At 39.4% G+C, this 22433-nt stretch overlaps 1 pseudogene; it reads left to right on the top strand.

Annotated features, from left to right (window-relative positions):
- The first annotated feature begins 20974 nt into the window (after positions 1-20974).
- On the top strand, positions 20975-21610 carry LOC102758377 (annotated as a pseudogene).
- The last annotated feature ends 823 nt before the right edge of the window (positions 21611-22433 follow it).

Raw genomic sequence — 22433 nt, 5'->3', positions numbered from 1 at the left:
TAATCATCCAAATGTTTCATAATAACTGCATGCTTTGTAGTATAGATGAAATGTAGAAAATATTTATTGCATTTTATCCATAAAAAAGGCAATTAACACTTGCTAAGCACGAATCATGTGCCAAGCACTGTGCTAAGTCCCTGACAAGTGTAATTATTGTCACAAACATGCTGTGAAATCATCCCCAGACTCAGTGGCTTAAAACAATCATTTATTCTCATGAGTCTGTGAGTCAATTAAGTATTAGTTGATAAAGACTGGGCTCAGAGGAGTAGAAAATGTGACAAGGGAAGCAAGAGGTTAGAGTGATTTGAGGAAGGGAACGATAGTCTCTAGATAGAAGCTAAAGAGACACGGATTGAATTCTGCTCTGAAGCTCCAAGAAGAAACCTCTCCTGTATAAACCCTGATTTTAACCCCATAAGGTTATTTCTGACTTCTACCTCCAGAACTGTATTTGGGTTTTTAGAAAATAATATCCTGGTAATCCAAGATGGTGGTGGAGTAGGTGGAAACTACACTCACCTCCTTCCAGGACTATACTGGAATTACAACTAAATTATGGAACAATAAACCAACTGAAAGCTAGCTGAAGAGACCTTTTTAAAAATATTTATTATTACGTATTATTGATTTTAGAGGGAGAGAGAGAAAGAGAAACATCAATGTGACAGAGAACCATTGATCGATTACCTCCTATATACACCCTAACAGGCTATCAAACCAGCAGCCTGGGCATTTGCCTTAACCAGAATCGAACTGGAAATCTTTTGGTACATGGAATGACAGTTAATCAACTAAGTCACAATGGCCAGGGCATCAATAATACATCTGCTAAGGGGTTCATATCCAAAATTTATGAGGAACTTATAAAACTCAACACCAACAAACAAACAAACAAAAACCCAGTTAAAAAATAGGCAAATGACCTGCATATACACTTCTCCAAAGAGGACATACAGATGGCTAATAGACTTATGAAAAAATGATCAGAGAAATGCAAATTAAAAACATAATGAGATATCACTTCACACCTGTCAGAATGGCTACCATCAATAAATCAACAAACAACAAGTGCTGGTGAGGATGTGGAGAAAAGAGAACCCTTGTGCACTGTTTGTGGGAGTGCAGTTTGGTGCAACCACTATGTAACACAATGTGCAGGCTCCTCAAAAAATTAAAAATTGAATTATATTAGGACCTAATGATTTCATTTCTGAGGATATATCCAAAGAAACCTGAAACACTAATTTGAAAGAATGTATGCACCCCTATGATCATTGCAGCATTATTTATAACTAGAGGGCCGGTGCACGAAATTCGTGCATAGGAAGGAGTGTCCCCCAGCCCAACTTGCACCCTCTTGCAATCCTGCCCCTTGGGGGATGTCCAACTGCTGGTTTTGGCCCAATCCCACAGTCGGACATCCCTCTCGCAATCTGGGACCACTGGCTCCTAACCACTCACCTGTCTGCCTGCCTGCCTGCCTGATAGCCCCTGATTATTATTATAGAGAGCCAAGATCTGGAAACAGCCCAAGTGCCCATCAGTAGATGAGTGAATATAAAAGCTGTGGTACATTTATACAATGGAATATTACTTGCCTGTAAAAAGAAGGAAGTCTTACTTTTTGCAACAGCATGGATGGACCTTGAGATTATTATGCTAAGTGAAATAAGCCAGTCAGAAGAAAACATATACCACATGATTTCATTTATATGTGTAATCTAATGAAAAAAATTAACAAACAAAATAGAACCAGAGTCATGGATACGTGGAACATTACTGACAGCTATCAGAAGGGTGTGGTACTGGGTGAAAAATGTGAAGAGATGAAGAAAAAAAACACCTCATAGACACAGACAACAGTATGGTGATTACCAGAGGGAAAGGGAATGGGGAAGGTAGAAGGGAATAAAGGGGAGACAAATGGTGACAGAAGGAGACTTGACTTGGGGTGGTGAACACACAATACAACATGCAGATGATGTATTATAGAATTGTACACCTGAAATCTATATATTTTTATTAACCAATGTCACCCAAATAAATTTAAAAAATTGTTTTAAACATATTCAGTCTTAAAAAAACAACACATTTTCCCCTGCCATTCCCTCAAATAATTGCTGCATTTTTCTTCTTCCCTTCAATGCCAATCTATATGTGCTGCTGCTACTCCCTGAGAGTACATTCCCTTGTTGATACCTATCTTCCTTCCTCACTGTTCTTGCTCTCTGCTATGTTAACTTGCATCTCCCAGTCACCACATATCTTTATTAGTCCTCTTTCTTTCTGCCATATTTTCAGTATACGCTATTTGCCTATCCTTCTACCTCTTGAAACTCTCTATTTAGAGGAAGTAGGGAGATGTTAGAAATGTGGGTGTTGGAGCCAGTCTGTCTGGATTTGAATCTGGACTCCTGCCCTTCAGAGTGCTGTGGCCTAGAGTAAGTTAATGAACCTCTCCGTGACCCTGTTTCCTTATCTGTAAAAGGAGGGTAATTACAGCACCATAGTACCCAAATCATATGGTTTTCATGAGGATTAAATGACGTAATATGTGGCAAATACTTTGATAAGCTCCTGGCATATAGTAAGTACTCAACAAGTACTCTCCCCTTTGATCATACTGCATTATCTTGTCTTCTTCTTCCATTTTTTAACATATAGACTTTAATTCCTCCTCCCAAACCCTAGTTGTTGTGTTTACCCACAGCTTATTCTTATACTTCTTTTCTATACTCTGTTGTTACTCTTACCTAATATCATGGGACTTTCTGTTACATTCATGCTGAAAATTTTCAAATCTATGTCTGGCCTAAATGCTCTCCAAATACCACTCTATTTCAATTTAACTCAATTTTCTCCTATTCAGTTTTATAGTGACAAACAGAAAAACTGCTCAGTGGTCTCATCACATAATCCCTTTATATACTTTAAGATCACACCTTTCAATTGCCTTAGCCTTCTTTTTGCTAAGATAAGTAACTCCAATTACTTTAACCTTTTCTTATACTAGTACAGCCTATTTTCCATTTCTTTGAAATTCATTATTATACTTTTCTGTACCCTCCCATATCTCTATATTCCTCTTACAGTATGAAAATTCACTCTTTGTACTATTCAAAAATATTTTGACTAATGTTAGTTCCACTAAAAGTGTATTCTAACCTAGGGTGCTAATCCCCTGCTAGGTTCCATTATTCAACTTGTGGGTAAGAATAGTAACTTTCCTGTTCTGCTTGATTCTAGCTGGGTCTGTTTCAAAGGATAAAAAGGCAAAATTAATATAATACAAATGACACTAACATGATCTCAGTCAAAGTTGCAGGCTTTATGCATAGCAACTTGCCATTATTAATTCATATTGTGCACCATATGAAAGGAACTAAAGGAAATAGAGTCAAGGGTTGGACACATCTAAGCTTATTATATATCCTAGGAGGTCAGCTAAAGGGTTCTTATGAGCTATGCCAAAGGTCATTCTAAGCAAGAAAAATCAAAACCCAGAAATATATTGGACATCAGATTCAGTTTAAAGAAATACAGTGTTTTATTTATGAACTAGGGGCCTGGTGCACGAAATTCGTGCACAGGGAAGGAGGGGTCTCTCAGCCCAACCTGCACCCTCTCCAATCTGGGAGCCCTCAGGGCATGTCCTACTGACGGCTTAGGCCTGTTCCCCATGGTTCTCTGCTCTCTGTGGACCTGCCTGCTTGACGCCACTGCAGGCCCTGATGTCTGCTCTCTGTAGGGGACTGCCTGCCCTTCACCGCTGGGGTCAGGGGCAAGCAGTGGCCCTGCTGTCTGCTTCTGGCTCACTACCACAGGGGCAAGCAGGGCCCTGGAGTCTGCTCTCTGTGGGGGCCTTGCAGGGGACTGCTTGCCCCTCGCTGCCACGGCCAATGGCAAGCAGGGCCCTGCTGTCTGCTCACTCTCTGCAGGGGACGTTCCCACCCCGTCCCTGGCCGCTTGGGTGTGCACCGGCTCAGAGTGTCTGAGTCCCGGGGATGGTCCCGCCCCACCCCCGGCTGCTTGGCACCTGCGAGAGTAGGCCAGGAGTGGCCAGGGGCATTCTGGGACTTCAGCCACTCTGGACCTATGCATGGGCCTACAGGCTCAGAGCAGCCTGGCTCTAGAGGACACCTGTCCTTGCGACCCCGGCCACTAGGCGCCTGCATAACAAATTAACCCGCCATCTTTGTCAGGTTAATTTGCATACTCACTTCTGACTGGCTGGTAGATGATCATGATGGGACGGTCAATTGGCATCTTTCTCTTTTATTAGTGGAGATAAGGAATCATTAGCCCCAGGCAGCTCTTAAAAAATTGGATATGTAAACAGCTATCAAGTATTTGAATTATAAATGTTCCTACACCAAATCTCCCTAAAAGAAACCCCTTTAAATTATTGTCTGTCCCCATGAATACTCTGGCCATTCACAATATATACTCATTCATCTTTTCTCATTAAGGTTTCTATAAACTTCAGGAACTATTTGTGTAGCAATGACAACTATGCTAGAGCCAGTCATATCATAGAGCTCTCTTATTTGTACTGACAGTAAAGAACCTATAGGGATCCAGAATACTACAAATCTCCAAACTTCCTTGGGGCTATGATGAAGTTTCAAAAGCACTGATAAGAGGCAGGCTGCAGACATTAAGCAGTTATCGACTTGTGTTGAAGGCAGTCACACAGGTACCCAACTGCGAGGTAAATATTGATCCAAGATAAGACCAATATTTACCTCAAGGAACAGTGCATCTTGATGCTGACCAAAAACCCCAGTCGATGCATGTATTTTTATATACATTCCATTACCAAAATTAATTGTGACGGAAATTTTGATCTACTTTTATTTTGACATCTGAGGAATATTTACAGCAACTTCAGAAAGTAGTAGCACTTTGTTATATTTCTGTGGTGCATTTATTAAGCTAAAATAAGAACCAAAGTTTGTAAGTTATTAATTTTGTAATAATAAGCTTTGTGCTTTCCTCCTGGAAAGATTTGCAATTTACAACATCTAGAGGTAGGAAGTTGAGAAGAAAGAACTTGGGAGAGAAAAGACTTGGCTTACAATTTTGGTCCTACCACAGGTTTAACTATCCTGCAGCTCATCTTTACAATGGAGAAGGATATTAGTGCATGACTCATCAGATTGTTATGAGAATCAAATGAGATAAGGTTCTAATCCTGCTATGACTCTATGTCTCATCACTTCTTTACATCCAAATGTCTTATGGGAGTTGCCTAAATTCACATCTTTCTCGTCTAAATTCACATCTTTCTCATCTAAATTCACATTTCTCTTGTCGCTATCCTCCCACTCGCCTGTCAACCACAGCAATCTGTCTTCCATACTTACCACTAAATTAAACCTGCTTTTCATTTATCACCTACTTCTTCACTGATATGTCTGATGGATTCTCACTTCTCATTTTGTTTAATTTCTTAACAGCATTTCTCACTCTTGTCTCATCCCTTGGCTTCTATGTCTCTGTGTTCTTCTGGATTTCCATTTATCTTTCCATGGTGATTCTCTCCCAGTATCTTTCAAGAGCTCTTCCATTACTGTGTACTAAGCTCTCGTCTCTTGTCATTGTGCACACTCTCCCTGGGTGATCTCACTCAGTCCTGTGGCTGACCATTAGCAACTTTGAGCTGTTGACTCCAAAATCTGCAACTCACTCATTTATTCAAACCAAATTGCATATTTTGCCAGCCTAGATATTTTTTCTGATTGTCAGATATGTGTTTCTGACTGTTCACAATGGAGTTCATCATCTTTCTGAGCATTTTCATCTGTGTTCTTTTTTTGTTAATCCTCACCTGAGTATATTTTCCCATTGATTTTTAGAGAGAGAGGAAGGGAAGAGAGACACACACACAGAGAAACACTGATGAGAGGGACACATTGATTGGTTGCCTCCCGCATGTGCCCTGATGAGCAGGGGGTGGTGGGGGGGGAGGGGGGATTTGGCCTGGAACTGAGGTACATACTCTTCACTGAGATCAAAACCAGGACCCTTCAGTCTGAGGGCTTATGCTGTATTCACTGAGCAAAACTGGCTAGGGCTCATAGCGTTTTTCTATTGACTTATACCAAGTTGTCCAAGCCCCAAAGGTGAGTCTCATCCCTCATTCCTGCCTCTTTCTGAATAAGCAGTTGCCTATTCCTATTGATTTTCCTCTGAATGAAGTGAGAAAAGGAGTTATGTAAATCCACAGGAGAAGAACATTCCAGGCAGAGGATTGCAAGGTTGTTCTCAAGGAAAAGCAAGGAGGCCAGTGTATGAAACAGTGAGTCTGGGATGTGGTGAAGGGAAAATGGTAGGAAATGAAGTCAGAGAGGTAGCGAAGTACCCCTCACTTAAGGTTTTTGCTCAAATGTCATCTTATCAGAGAGGCCTTCCTTGACAACCCTCTATAAATTTGTAATATCTACATTCACACTCTGCACTTCCCCACATACTGCTTTATATTACCCATAGAATATATAACATCTATTATTATTGTCTGTTTGCTTTCCATCTCCCCTAGTATATTTTTTTTTCCAAAAGACCAAGTATCTTGTTTATCTCATTCACTGATAGGTCGCCAGTGCCCAGAAAGGTGTATAGAGAACATAGTAAGATTTTAATAATTGTTGACTAAATAAATATGTAAAATGCCAGGATCATAATAGGTATACTGGGTATAAATTAGAACATTCTTCTTCTTATTATTGATGAGTAATTAAAATGCTTTAAAAAAATAAAACACCATGTAAATGTTAAACTAGGAAATCACAAACAAGTACAAGGTGGTTGATTAATTGATTACAGGTAAATCTGGATGAGAAAACCTATAGTGTCTGCCAGAGCTCCAGAATATGCCATGTATACACCTCTCATGTCCATCTCACCCAAGCATAGGGCAGCAGGGTACCAGGCTGTAGTTGCTTCTGGAGGCTGAAGGAAACCAATAATATTAAAACTACTAGAGGCCCAGGGCACGAGATTCATGCGCTTGAGGGGTCCCTCAGCCTGGCCTGTGCTCTCTTGCAGTCTGGGAGCTCTTGCAGGATTCTGACTGATGGCTTAGGCCTGCTCCCCACCTACATCATCAGTTGAACATCGTTAGCGCTGCCTCAGAGGCGGGAGAGGCTCCCACCACTGCCACCGCACTCCAGCCCTGAGCCCAGCTTCTGGCTGAGCAGAGCTCCCCCTGTGGGGGCAAACTGACCACCAGGGGGCAGCTCCCTGCATTGAACATCTGCCTCCTGGTGGTCAGTGCTCATCATAGCGACCGGTCTCTCTGCTGTTTGGTTGATTTGCATATTACCCTTTTATTATATAGGATTCTTAGGTGTCTCTGGAGCAATCTCATGGAGTGGAGGTAACTCTGATGATACTATCAGTAGTGAAACTTCATTTTCAAACTTTCTAGACCTAACTGGTGGCTGCTTGGTCCCAAGCTGGTCAGCCACCCTTGGTCCACCCCATCTCATTATGCCCACCCTTGAAGCTGTGTCAGCTGCTGACAGTAGCTCAGTATATGAACTGATATGAAGCAAGCCTTTATTTTATTACTCTGTAAGGAGGGGCACAAACTAGTTTAACTTCAGATAAAGTTAATTGCCTTGGGAAACTGAGCAACATACTGAAACAAAGACATTTATATTAAATAAGAAAAATATATATTATAGGAAAAGCAGTTTAACTTTCTGATAAACATTAATAGGACTCTGTAGTGGAAGCTTTCTCTAAGGAAAGCAACCATGAGTTATTGTAAATAGTTCAATCAAGTTAGCTATGTGCAGCAGTTGGTTCCCCAAAGCCCTTAAAGATTATTGGGGGCATTAATAATGGGAAAGGAAATGTGATTACTAGAGGCAATAGATCCATTTTACCTTTGGGAGCCAAGACTCAGCTTTGAGTAGTGGACTCTATGTGAAGCTGAGAAGGGGTCATAGTAAAAACAGTCCTAGTGGTGTTTAGCTGCTGTGTATTTACTAGAATCAGCAACAAAATTAGAGCAGTATGTATTCTTTGAAACTGTTTAAGTCTATGGGAAGGTAGATAAAAGATGCAATGGATTTAACTTTTCAGTGAGATTTAAAAATTAGAAGTACACCCAGCCACTGTGTTTCAGTGGTTGAGTGTCAACCTATGAACCAGGAGGTCACAGTCTGATTCCCAGTCAGGGCACAGGCCTGGGTTGTGGGCTCAATCCCTAGTGTGAGATGTGCAGCAGGCAGCCAATCTATGATTCTCTCTCATCATTGATGTTTCTATCTCACTCTCCCACTCCCTTCCTCTCTGAGAGCAATAAAAATATATTTAATAAATAAATAAAAATTAGAAGTAGGAGTTACATTTTAAGGTATCAGGCCCAGAAACTTGTTCTGGGGCAGGAGGTAAATGGTGTAAATTTGAAAGCTAGGCCTGAAGTCAACAATGAAGTGAGGTAACCAAGGCAAAGCAGAGATCCAGCTAGATAACTTGCCAGAACTAAAGACAAAAGCAAGGCCTTTAGACAAAGTCTCCCAAATTTTATCACTTGACTTTTTATTTAAATCAGCTCTTTTTTTCTTACTTCAATAAATTTATTTTTTTTAAATGGAGCTATATTACAAGTGGCAGACCATCATCACTTGTTATTAATAGAAGTGATCATAAATAAGTATTATATGGATTAAACAATATTATTAAATTCCAAATAGATACGGCTGCTTAAAGATCACTTAAAGATCACTTTTGCCTTTCTTTTAAAAGTACATTAGCAACTATTCAACAGTTATTAATGACAAACTTGACCTAAACTAAGAATTTCTCATGAATATAATCAGAAGAACTATGAGAATTGAAAAGAGATTAACTTTCTCATCATGAACCACCTATCATGTGCCTGTATCCCACCAGTAGTATATATTCTGCACTTAAGAAAATTGAAGTAAAACAAATCACATGTAGACACCATAGTCTAAAAGGAACTACCAGTAAATGTAAGAAGGAACCCAAAGCAAGAGTGAAAACACCGGATAAACAATCAGGAACTGGCATATTTACAGTCACTGATGATATGAGACAGGAACTGGCGTATTTACACACACTGGAGATGTATATGAAGATATTTATCAGTCAGCTTGCTTGAGGTTATACCAAGGTGAAAAGAAATCTCATTGGCTTCACAACCACTAGTTTTCTTCTTCCTCATATTCTCATCAGTGATTGTGGGTTGGCTCTGACTTTGCAATTCGTTCCTTTTTGTTATGGGACCAAAGCTAAAGGAACAGTCCTTATTGCAAACTCTTAAAGCTTCAGCTCAGATATGGTCCAGAGAATTTCACATATATTTCATTGACTAAAGAACGTCAGATGGCCAAGCTAAAATTCATTAAGACAGGGAATATTCCTCACATAAAAACACTGCAAGTCTCATGGCCACAGTCAAGAATGTGTTAAGCAATTCTCCTACAGAGAGGGTAATTAAAAACAATACTGTCTACTGTGAGGGGCATTACAGCAAAAACCAGGGCCAAATATAATTGTGCCTACCATTTACTAAGGCTTACACTGTGCCCACCACTTTCTAAGGGTTTTACCTGCATTTTTCTCATTGACTCCCCTCAAAAATCTCACGAGGAGGTAATTCTTATCCAAGGAGAAAGCTGTAGCCATCCTCAGAGGCTGGTGGGGAGGAGTATATGTGATAGCTACTCATGGTGAAATAATTTAAAAGAACAGCAATTTTATGAGGGTTAATGGCTGAAGAGACAGCCCAATAGCGTCAAGACATGGAGCATATGACCAGCCGGTGTGGCTCAGTGGTTGAGCATTGACCTATGAACCAGGAGGTCACAGTTCAATTTACAGTTGGGGGCACATACCTGGATTGCAGGCTCTATTCCCAGTGGGGGGGGGGGTGCAGGAGGCAGCCAATCAATAATTCTCCCTCATCACTGATGTTTCTGTCTCTCTCCCCTCTCCTTTCCTCTCTGAAATCAATTATGTATATACATGGAGCATAAAACAAAAATTCTGAAAGGATGCATGAAAAAGCACACAGCCAATGTAGTAAACCTATGTCATATCTGAGGGCAGGAAATTAGATAAATGAGGGGTCCATGACAATGACTTGAGTTAGAAAGAACTTTTTTAGTGACAAGCTAAGGAAACCTGGGATACATGAGGTAGATTTCTTTTATATCCAGAATTCTCTATGAATCCTTGTCTTCTAATTTAAGTATAATCTCAAGTTATCTTTTTCATTTTACCTTGCCCACTTTACTTTTAAAAATATAGGTTATTCAGCAACACATGATAGAGGAAGAAATTATCTCAGAATAAAAGACATTATATTAAACAAAGTAAGTTTTGTTAAAAACTCAGTATATTTTCTTATTTTCTCCCATTTTTCCATGTAACAATAAAAACAGAACCATGTGTAATCATGAGTTCATAAACCAGAATCTTGGAATCATTTCTATGAGTTCTATACTTTTATTACTGAGAACAGAGAACTATGTTTGAACCACTTTAACGTTGTCTCTCTTAGAATTCCCTTCACAGTGTTACCCTTGCATGTTGCCCTCTCAGCTTTAATAAACAGTTATGAAATATTCTGCATTTTTCCTTCAAAGTATTCATTTTTCATTGCATCTTTCAATAAACTACATGATATAATTTAGCAGCACAGGAAACTTTATCTCTCCTGAGGAACTGATAAAGATTTGATATGAGTTCTACTTTCCCTAACTTTGTAACTTATTTTTTTTCTGGCTTCCAGGAAGCTCAGAGCTATCAGTGCAGGTCAATTATAGAAATTATGTTTATTTTTATAATTATCATACATACTTTCCACCTTTTTCTTAGTTTATGTATTTTTGGTCTAGTTTAATATCCTATAATACTTGTCATGTTAGAAGCCCTCTCAATTCCTTCCTAGATAGATGTGGGTTACAAATTAGTATATCTTAACTAGTAGTCTCATTATTTCCCATTAATCTGCATATCTTGCTGTCTCTATTAGATTTATTGTTAGTTTCTTGGGTTTGGGACCAATGATTGGTTAACCTTTATACTTTTGATGGTGTTTAACATCAAGCAGATTATCTGCATATTTGTTCAATGGTTGGCTGGCTAGATGGATGAATACATGGATCAGCCCTTCAACCTCTCTCCCTTGGCTAGAGGTATCATTTTCTTCCAAGCTAAATGTTATTAAACCATATAAAGTAGAAAAACCTATGTAATAGTTAGTGTGGGACATCACTAAATATTAAGATATCTACTTTTAAAAGAATGCCCTATTCCCAATTGTTATCCTAGAGAACTTTGTATGATTTTTTAAAGATAACATCAACATTATTCACAATAGCCAAGATATGAAAACAACCTAAATGTGCATCAACAGATGACTGGGTGAAAAAATGTTTATGTTAGCATTGGAAAATTATATGGTCTTTAAAAAGAAGGAAATCCTACCTCATGCAGCAATGTAAATGAATGTGGAGAACATAATGCCAAGTAAAATAAACCAGTCATAGAAGGACAAGCACTTCATGATTCCACTTATATGATGTCTCTAAAAGAGTCTCTCCTTGCCGAAACCGGTTTGGCTCAGTGGATAGAGCGTCGGTCTGCGGACTGAAGGGTCCCAGGTTCGATTCCGGTCAAGGGCATGTGCCTGGGTTGCGGGCACATCCCCAGTGGGAGATGTGCAGGAGGCAGCTGATCGATGTTTCTCTATCATCGATGTTTCTAACTCTCTATCTTTCTCCCTTCCTCTCTGTGGGAAATCAATAAAATATATTTTTTAAAAAAAGAGTCTCTCCTTGAAGCAGACAGAAGAGTGGTGGTTTCTAGGGACTGGTGGGGAGGGGGAAATAAGGAGTTGCTATTCAAGGCGTATATAGTTTCAGCTGTGCAAGATGAATAAATTCTATGGATCTGCTGTACAACATTGTGCTTATACAGTTAACAGTACGATACTTTACACCTAAAAATTTGTGAAGAGGGTAGAACTCATGTTAAGTATCTTTACCATAATAATAAAAAAATTAAGTAAGAAAAAAAGGTAACATCAGCATATCTGCCACATGCATAACTCTGAAAGAAGAGTATACTTGCACTTAGAGTTGTCTTTTTCCACATTAAAATGTTGAAAAGATATTTGTAATGTTGCCAGGTTTCATTTTGCTTGATTTATCTGACACTCTGTCAGCTTAACTGGAATATCTAGCTTTATCACATATTTCGTTCAAGAATGTCATACTGTTTTTATTCTTACTAGTTCCCTCATCCTTAACCCACTTTTATCCCACATCCCACATTCTAAGAGTGTCCTGGTTTTGGAAGCAAAATCGCCTCTTGGAGGAGTTAGTAGAAGTGTCAGTCTTTTTTAAACTTTTTGTTTCAGATGCAGAATGATCACAGGTTTCCAAATGTTTCTACTAATTGCTATGGAGACTCAAGGAAATACTCCTATGAAACCATATTTCAGATTTCTAGATTGTGGATCGCCTGCCAAACACTGTCCCAACATTGTGCTCATTGTCTGTGCAGCTCTCGGCATCGCTGTGGGCCAGTATAGGGTTCTGGGATAAGGTAAACTAAAGAAACTTTGCAGATAGGTTTTGCATTTCAACCAGGAAACAGTTTTCATATGAAAATGCACATCAGTGACACAGAAAATGAATTGTTTGCATCAGAGAAGACAGAACTTGGAAACAACATGTGGCTTAACAGTCAGGCTGCTGTAACAGAATACCGTAGACCAGACCGGGTGGCTTATAAACAACAGGAATTTATTTCTCACAGATCTGGGGGCTGAACTTTCAAAATCAAAGCACCAGCAAGTTCAGTGTCTGTGAAGACCCACTTTCTGGTTCACAGATGGCTGTCTTCTCTCTGTCCTCACATGGTGGAAGGGGCAAGGGAGCTCTCTGGGGTCTCTTTTATAAGAGCATTAATTCCATTGATGAGGGCTCTACCTTCAGGAACTAATTGCTTCTCAAAGCCTCCATGTCCTACTACCTTCACACTGTGAATTAGGTTTCAACATATGAATTTCCAGTGGACACAAAAATTCAGTCTGTAGCAACATGTTTCGCTATTATTGAAGAAGATTCCACCAGGTTCACATACTTTTTAAAGCCATGGCAAAGGCAAAAAAATAAGAAAAAGCAAGTAAAAGAAAGGAATAGCTGAAGACAGAGGATGCCATGTTCAGGGAAGGCAGAAACTGTATTTAGCGTCAGCTCAGTAGCTCTGCTACCCAGAAACCTGAGACTTGTAGTGAAGATTAACAACTGAGAGAAAAAAAATGTGTCTACCTCAGGTCAGAAATGATGGTGTTCTTACATCTACTCAACCTGCACTCTACTCATCTGACATGTAAATCAAGGCTGTTTTCATTTATTATTATTATTTTGACTTGCACTTCTTGTCATAACAGATACAGTGAATTTAAAGCAGATCTCTAGGTGAATTAATTGCTTTCAGAAGTGATTATCTTTTAGTGCCAGAGGCCAGAGAATAACTGAAGGGCAGTGGAAAGAGATCAAAATAACACCCTACGCTTGAGAGTTTCAGCAGCATTTACTGGCAGAAATATTAAGGCTTGCCAGCAGTCAGATTTTAGCATTTGGCCCTTTCAAAATGCACTGCAAATGAAGCCAAAATGTTGGGGTACAGCTTACATAACCATCGGACTCTGAAGCTGTTGAGAAATAACCTTTTCTTGTAGTACCCAGTCATAGAGATAGCACAGGTAATGCTCTGGAGTTGGATGGGACAATTATTCCACAACTGGATTACAGCTTCCTCTTTTTAAAAGTACCTACACATGTCTGTTATGCAAATACAGTGTCAAGTTTTAGAAATTGTATCCTTGTATAAGAGTATTCACTTTTAACTACATTGTGATCTGCAGGTGCTCAGTAGAAACCCCTGCCATTGTTCCAAGGCAGTGTCTGTCAATCCAATTTAATGATCGTAAAGATCTTTCCTGACACCAAGGACTAGGGGTTCATTCAAGCAGACTTCCTGTAGGGAGGTTTCTTAGTTGGAAGCAGGTCTGTGCCCCAGGGTCCTCTCATTATACCTATTTAACACTTCTTATTATAAAGAGAAAATTCTGCTACCTATTATGATGATAACAAGGAGAGATGATTTTTAAAATTTATAAGTGAATGTCTCAGCTGTGAGGTTAAAATCCATAAAGACTGTGAAAATACTTATTTTAAAGTCAGACGAGTACTAGGCACTCAGTGGGTACTTGAGAAATACTAAGATGGTGATGATGGTGGCACTTTGGGGTTAAGAGAATGTAAATTCTGTTTCTTTGCGCACTAAAAATTAGTTGAGGAGCTGTGTATTTTGCAAAATGCTTGCCTAAATCTTGCCAAAACTCATTAAGCAACTTGTGGTAAATGCCCTTGGAGTCTTTGTAGTCTCTTAAACTACCAATGTGTGTGAGGACCATATTTTATTCCCCAAAAGACTGGAAAGTATTTCCCCAGTAGAGCTATTTTTTAGATAGGAAAACAGATGTGTGTTTTTATGAAATTAATAAAATCACTATCTACACTTCTTCCTTCACCCAGTGTATTTGTTAGTTTTGCTCAGAATAAATATTAATAGGAGTTAGGTATTGTATTATCTTCTGAAGAGCTCAAGTATTTTGCCTGGCATCTTCATTGTTCCAGCATTATTATCTAAAAGGTACTCCATGAAATGGCATTTCCACTTTAAAGATGGAAAAACTAAGTCTGAAAATAACTGGTGGTGACTTTATAGGTTATTTGAGACAATTGTCACAATTAATATGTAAAAATGGACATATCATTATAGATCTTTCTACCGAGAAGGGAAAACTGAAAAATTTAATGGTACTCTGAGTAAACAAATGTTGTTTTACCCAGCTAGTTAATAACTATGATATTTTGCAAACAATAAAGTAGTGATTCTCAATAAGGAAGGTGTGGCTTCCCCATGGGGCATTTAGAAATATATAGGGACATTTTTGTTGTCATAATGATTAGGGACTCTATAGATATTAGTGAACAGGAACCAGGAATACTAGAAATCCTATAATATGCAAGATAATCCTTCACATAAAATAATTGTTCCATGACATGGGAGTTATGGGAGTATGCAAATGAGTGATTATAATGAAATTGAGATTATGGAAGAGATGAAGTTATTAGTAATGACAAGGACTAGAGAATGACAATGTCTATGGAATTGAGGATTCCTGAGGGAACCAAGTGTTATTACCAGTGCTCAGAACCCATCTTCATCCCTGATTATGGAAGGCAGAAAGTCTAGAGGAAGCAGTGTCTTAATCCCAGTATGAAGTTTCACTCTTTTTTAAAAAAAAAACAAACAAAACATTTTATTGATTTTTTTTTACAGAGAGGAAGGGAGAAGGATAGAGAGTTAGAAACATCGATCAGCCACTTCCTGCACACACTCGACTGGGGATGTGCCCGCCACCAAGGTACATGCCCTTGACCAGAATCGAACCCAGGACCCTTCAGTCCACAGGCCAATGCTCTATCCACTGAGCCAAACCAGTTAGGGCTGAAGTTTCACTCTTGATCCATTAATGGTGTTGAGAACACCTGGAGAAGTTGAATGTCATTCCCAATACTCAGGCCCCCTATTGAACTCTGAGGATGGGATAGACATCCTGAAAAGGTGTGACCTTAGCTCCAATGCACAAAACCCACAATTAATTCCTTTTGGGGGAGGATAATAATTATTTTTGAATATTTGTGTGGATTTCCCTTGGCCCCTGTTATGGAGTTGAAGATGCCTTCTGGGAAAGCCAGGTATTGTGCCAAATGTAGAGGCCCCCTCTCTGTCCCCATCTTTAAGTACCTTTTATATGACTAAGAATCTCATTCAGATGTCTAATAGGCATTTCAAACTCAAGATCTTCAAAGTTAAACTCAATAATCCTCTTCCCCAATGCTACAAAAGCTGCAAGCTTTACCTTTTCAGTAAATGGAAATTATTACCATCCACAAGCCCAAGCTAAAAACTTGTAAATCACTCTTCATCCTTGTATTTATCTCATACTCCATATGCAATTCATCAGAAAATGCTGCTGGCTCTCTAAAACTTATCCAAAATCCAGCCACGCTTCACCATTTCTAGAGCTATGACATTGGTCTAGCCCCAGTCATTTTGTTTTTGCCTGGATTACTACAGTATCCTCCTAAGTGGATTCCTTTATTACACTCTTCCTCCCCCCACCAGACTATTCCAAACACAGCATCTAAGTCAGATACTATGTCATTCTTTTGCTGACAACCCTTCAATGGCTCCCCATGTTACTCGGAATAAAATATGAAGTCCTCAGAGCGGCCTACAAAGCTCTACATGATATGCCATTCTCCCATTAACTCTTTGACCTCCTGTCCTGTGACTTCCCTGTTCACACATTTGGCTTTAGATATATTGCCTTCCTTGCAGAGCCTTGAAAATGCCAGGCATGCACGCTCATTAGAGCCTTTGCCCTGGCTATTCCCTCTGTCTGGAATGCTTTTCACGATACACCTGCATGCTTAACTCCCTAAATTCCTTCCAGATTTCCTGATTTTGTTCAGGTAACACCTCCTCAATGAGGTCTACCACAACCACTCCTAATTCAATTTCCAAATACCCACCATTCCCTGGCAATCCCAATATGATTACCCTGCTCCATTTTCCCAAATCATTTGAGATGTTTTGTTCACTATTATATTCCAAGTACTTAGGACAGTGTCTGGCACAAAGTGAGTGCTTAATAAATATTTGTTAGATGACTTCCCAACACTATATTCATGTAGCTGAAAAATCTCTTTATACAATGCAATTTGAGGATACATTATTTTTTGGTTTTGTCTGAAACTTAGCATTTATCATCATTTGAAAAAATTATATCAAAGATAGCTCTGGCGCATAGTATTTGGGTATTTGAGTGTTGAGTAGATATGAAGTAAACATGGCTAGTTTTCAAGTCATAATGATTTCACCTACAGTTATAAGTATCTGACTTTTATTTATATCTTCTGGAGTGGTTTTGCATGTGCATTTGGGTATTTAAATACATATCATTTTATTGTAAAGTAGAGGCCTGATGCATGAAATTCATGCAAGAGTAGGCCTTCCTTCCCCTGGCTGCCGGCACCAGCTTCCCTCTGGCACCAGGGACCTGGGCTTCCCTCGCAGCCCTGGCTTCATCCAGAAGGACATCCGGTCTAATTAGCATATTCTGCTTTTATTATTATAGATTGCATCTCTTTCATTTATCCTTCATATTACTGTTAGGACATTTTTTAATAATATGTGTCAGTAGGTTATAATATGTACAAAATATTTAAGATTTTTAAAATGAGTTTTAAGACATACTTATTATAACAGCGGTTTTGGGTTGAGAACACCAGCAATGAAGCAATCAATACTCCTAGACTGCACAATTCATCTTTAATTTGTGACTTTCTAGAGAGAAATATCTGGGCACTCTGGGAAAATATGAGGCAGATGGCACAGATCTAATCCACTAATGTTTAATAAAAGACTACTTTGTGGAAAGCACTCACCAGTTTCACAAACTTTCTTGCCAAGGCTAGGAAGCACAATTTGCATGTCTATGATAATAAGTAAATCCGATTTCTGTGCCATCATTAGCTACAACTACAAATTAGACAACTTTTGCATAAAGGCTTTGCTCCTCTCTCTTTCTCAGCACAAACCTTTCAAGACTTTTCTATCTAAACTCAGCAAAAAATAAACCCAGATGTGTGTCGGCTTGCCTATGCCTATTGTAGAATATGTTCCTACCCTACTGCCCTGAATCCATTTCCTGTCTAGTCCTTCCCAATCTTTCAAAGGTTTTCTCTAGGAGGTATCTCTTGAAACAAGCTTCCTGACTTTAACCTCTTGGCTGTCCCAAACATCTGCTCCTTCCAGGATAAAGCCGCTGAGCTATAGTACATCCTTCCCTACCTATCAGAGTATTTCCATTCCCAGATAGCTGTACCAAACTGATCTGCAAGAATGACTAGCTACTTAATTTTGACAGGTTAAAAGCAAAATCAAATTGTTTCTTATTTGCTCCTAGAAATTTTTTGCCCTTGTAACCTTGAACCTTATTTGAAGTGCATGCTAACATGACACTTTAATGTACGTAGTTACTACCCCTGTCTTTCAGGTCTGTAACAGATGAGTACAGACTTGACAAAGAGCCAGTCAGGCCTTTCGCTTCCCTATATTGCAGATGACACTGATGATGGTCTGATGTGCATTTGTGCAATTTCTGTTGAAAAGTCTAATATGTGGTCCTGTAGTATCACATAAATAGCAGTTTTTTAAAGTTCTTGTCACCTGTTTGAATTACAAAGCACTTAATCAGTAACGAAAGTTTGATTCTCTCCCATAAGCTGGCATGGAGAAACTTTGGAGAATGGTAGGCTGTATATTGTATTTTTTAAAAATAATGTAACTTCTTTTAAGTAAATCATTGCAGTTATATCACCACCTATTTGGGCACTTTGCCAAAGCAAGGAACTGATTACTGACATTCATGCACACTCTCCCACAAATAGCATAAGTCACTTCAATGCCCTCTGGTGTTCATGATTTAGTTTCTAATCGCAGTGTTCTAAACTGTAGCAAAGTTCTCCCTCACCCTTGGCGTCTGTTCATTCACTGCCTCCCTTTGTCCTTTCTCTCCTCACCAACCCAGCTCCAGCCATGCTCTGAGCTGCCTCTCAGTTTTCTCCCTCACCCCCACCAGAGGAAAGGCTGTCACTGCTAACATCAAAGAAGGAAGGAGGGAGGTAGAGCGGGAGAAGAAAAAAATGATGGAGCATTATAAAGAAGAAACAGATGAATGAACTTGTGGTGACTCTGACCCCCTTCACACCCTCTAGTGACACTCAACTCCCAATCCTTACCTTCAGTTAGAGCTGTCACTTCAGAAGCCAAGCATCACTTAAGAAACAACTGCCACCACCTTCATTTTGGAACTGTGGTGTCTCCATCTCTGTTTGAACTAGAAGCTGCAAAAAATTTCCTGGAGTGTAGGATGATGCAACTTGCCAAAGGTCCTTCTGAAACTTGCCAGAGGTCCAGAGTGCCAGAAAACTCAGGAAACATCCGGATCAGCCGGTTGCAGCTAGCCTACCGACCAACTTCATTCTATTTATAATGATGGCTGGTGGTGTCTGTGCAGTGAGCAGACAGGCTTCATTCCCCAGCTGGTAGCCAATGTCACAAACCTCAACAGCACAGAGCACATGAAAGAGTCAACATTGCATGCATTTTGTTACATCTGCCAAGATAATAACACAGAGCAGCCACAGGCCAATTCTAATGAGAGTCTGGCTGCCATAATCTTGGAGAAGAGGAAAGAAGATCCTAATATTAATTCGAAGTTAATGGTTACTAAGACACTCCTGATCTATTGGAGTTCATCACAGCAAACTTTGACAAAGAATCTGAAAGACAATACCTTTTCCAGGTAGTCTATGAAGCAACCTATTATCAAAATAAGCATTAATTCGTGACTAGATTACAGAATTCAGTGAAAATGCCCTGCATTATTAGTACATGGAGACATATACGAGTCTGGTTCTTTTTGGGGATCATACTGAGGTAAAACAGTAACTTTGATAGTGACCCTATAAGGCAGCGGTTCTTAACCTGTGGGTTGCGACCCCTTTGGGGGTCAAACGACCCTTTCACAAGGGTCGCCTAAATACATCCTGCATATCAGACATTTACATTACAATTCATAACAGTAGCAGAATTAGTTATGAAGTAGCAACAAAAATAATTTTACGGTTGGGGGTCACCACAACATGAGGAACTGTATTAAAGGGTCGCGACATTAGGAAGGTTGAGAACCACTGCTAAGGAATAAAAGACAGGTTCAATGTCTGTGATGACAAAATAGATTTGGCCATTGAAACTGAGGAGGCAGCAGAACAAAGAGGACTTGGAGCACACAGCAAGATCTATGCCAAGGGAGCACTGCGACTGGGGTTCCAGTTCTCACACAGACACGGGCAAGGATGATGGAAATGATGATGCTCTTGGCCACCTGACGTGAAGATGATATTGTCCCACATACCCTTTCCTCTCTTAAAGAACAAGTCCAGAACCCTGATTAATAATACCAGGATACCACTGTGATGACTTTGCTTATATCTTGGAAGAACAAAAACTAATAAGCTCAAACTCCTACTTATACAGGCAATGCCCATCCTCATATATTAATCAAAGACCCCTGTGTAAGTTGTTTGATATACAAGTTGTTCTATAAAGCTGCCATCAATGATGTCTACTTGGCTTCCCTGTTACAATGTAATAGAAGGTCTGAGTGGTGGGCCCAGAGTGGCATCATATGTGTGCTAGGATTTTTCTAGTCTAGCTGCAGCTGCCTATGAAACTTCATAAGTGATTATCAGGAAGAAACAGCTACTTGCTGCTTATTCTCATATTCTAGCAGCTCCTGAAGATCATAGACAGGCCTGATGGTCACCAGAACCACCTGAGAAGCACTGCATGTAAAACTTTGATAAAAGCTGTGAAAAACAGTACCAAGCACTCTTATCATTCACTTTCAAAATTGATTCTGGCAGCTCTGGTCTAACAGCAAAAAGTGTTTCAATACAGATGAAGTCACATATGAAAGCACTTCTGATAAGTTCCAATTAAATGACCTTCAGGCTTCACCCACATAACTCTTCAAAATGTTCTCTGAAAAGTGCAGCATTAAGATGAGATGATGATCTCCCTGTTAAAAATTTTTCATTCTTTTAGGGAAAACTTACTGTTAAGAGTTTTCCAGAACTCTTAAAAATATTCTCTGAAATGTGAAGAATCAAGATGAGGTAATGGTCTCACTCTTAAGGATTTTTATCGGAGACTGAGAGATAAGTGGAAGATTTCCATCCCACCTTGAAATTCAGTCTCTTACTTTACGTTGATGGAGAACATGGGGATTGAGAATGTCCATAGGTCTGTAAAGCCACAGATTCTTTAAGTGTTTGGTGATAGTGCCCTTGTTATTGGTGGAGAGCCTAAAGATACACGGAGGTAGTATTGAGTATGTTTCAGCAAGCCTGCCAGTCCCAGTTGAGCAAGTCAGATTGCGACATTGTGGGTTATCTGAATGAGCTAAGGGAAGGCTGCTTGGAAGCCGATACTGTAATTATCCAAGGATCGAAGGGGGCTGCATACCCAGAGGTACTGCTGGTGCAACCAAGAGTACAATTTCGTCTCTCTTTCTTTGACCTCATTGCTAGATTTGAGGGTCATACAGAAAGCATAGGTACTGGTGCTGCCAACCTGATAGGGAACTTATATACAGGATGTGGAAAAGATGTACTGAAATTAATAGCAGCTAGGGTGATGATTTTTGAAGTGTTAGCTAAGGGATAAAGATTCAAATCTAGCAAAACCAAACCTTTGTTCCATGGACAATAAACACCTAAAGAAACTGAAGAAGCAATGTCAAGCTATGGCCACTGGAATGATACTTAAAATCATCAGGGAAAATGACAATCTTTCAAAAAACCTGGAAGTAAGAGTGTGCACAGATGCTGAAAACACACCACATTGAAAATTCTACCACAGAAGCAGTAACTATGAGCAGCAGCACTGTTATCTATTTAAATGCTGACTTCAGAGAAAACAGAGTAGCCATCTTGGAAAGAGAAAAATAACGGATTTACTTATTTGAAAGGGGAGGAGGAGGAGAAGAAGGAAGGGTAAAAGAAAAAGGACAGTGAGAAATGGAAGTTATTTCTTCCCAAGTGATGCTGTAAGTTGCTTTTCAGTGCTTGGGCTGGTGCTGAGTGGAGTGACTGATTTATCCAGAGAGGAGAAATTCGGATCAGCAGTTGTGTTTTGTCATAAAAACCAGCTTGATCTATTCTACTGATAATCATGATGGAGCCTGGGCTTGGGAGTCTTTGCCACCCGGCCCTGTATGCATTCAGGCTAAAAGGAGGTGAGGAATGCTTTACTGTCTGAGTGTGAATGAATGAACCTAAAGCCACATTCTCAACTTTAAGTCATTGAAGTTTAATATTTTCCTTTAAAAAAGCAGGAGGAGGAATGCAAATGCTGCATTCAGTAAAACTAATTGAAGTTCAGTCTCTTGATGGACCACAGGTGACGTAAAAGAAAAAAAAGGGAAAAAAAAGACTTTTTAAAGTTTTGTTGTTGTTGTTAATTATTATCATTCTTTTAGGGAAAACACCAACAAATGGTCAGAATAAAAATCCAGACTTCCAAGATAAAAGCAAAGAAAAGAAAAACGACATGAAAATCAACTCACAACTTAAAAAAAATAAAATTTAAATTATGGAAAGTGCACCACAAAGAGGAAAAAAGCTCCCTCTAGACTTGTATATGGCAATCTGGATACCCACCCATCTTAA

Source organism: Myotis davidii, unplaced genomic scaffold (assembly GCF_000327345.1).
Source record: "Myotis davidii unplaced genomic scaffold, ASM32734v1 scaffold837, whole genome shotgun sequence".
NCBI classification, from domain to species: Eukaryota; Metazoa; Chordata; class Mammalia; order Chiroptera; family Vespertilionidae; genus Myotis; species Myotis davidii.
This window is presented reverse-complemented; position numbering and strand designations above follow the sequence as displayed.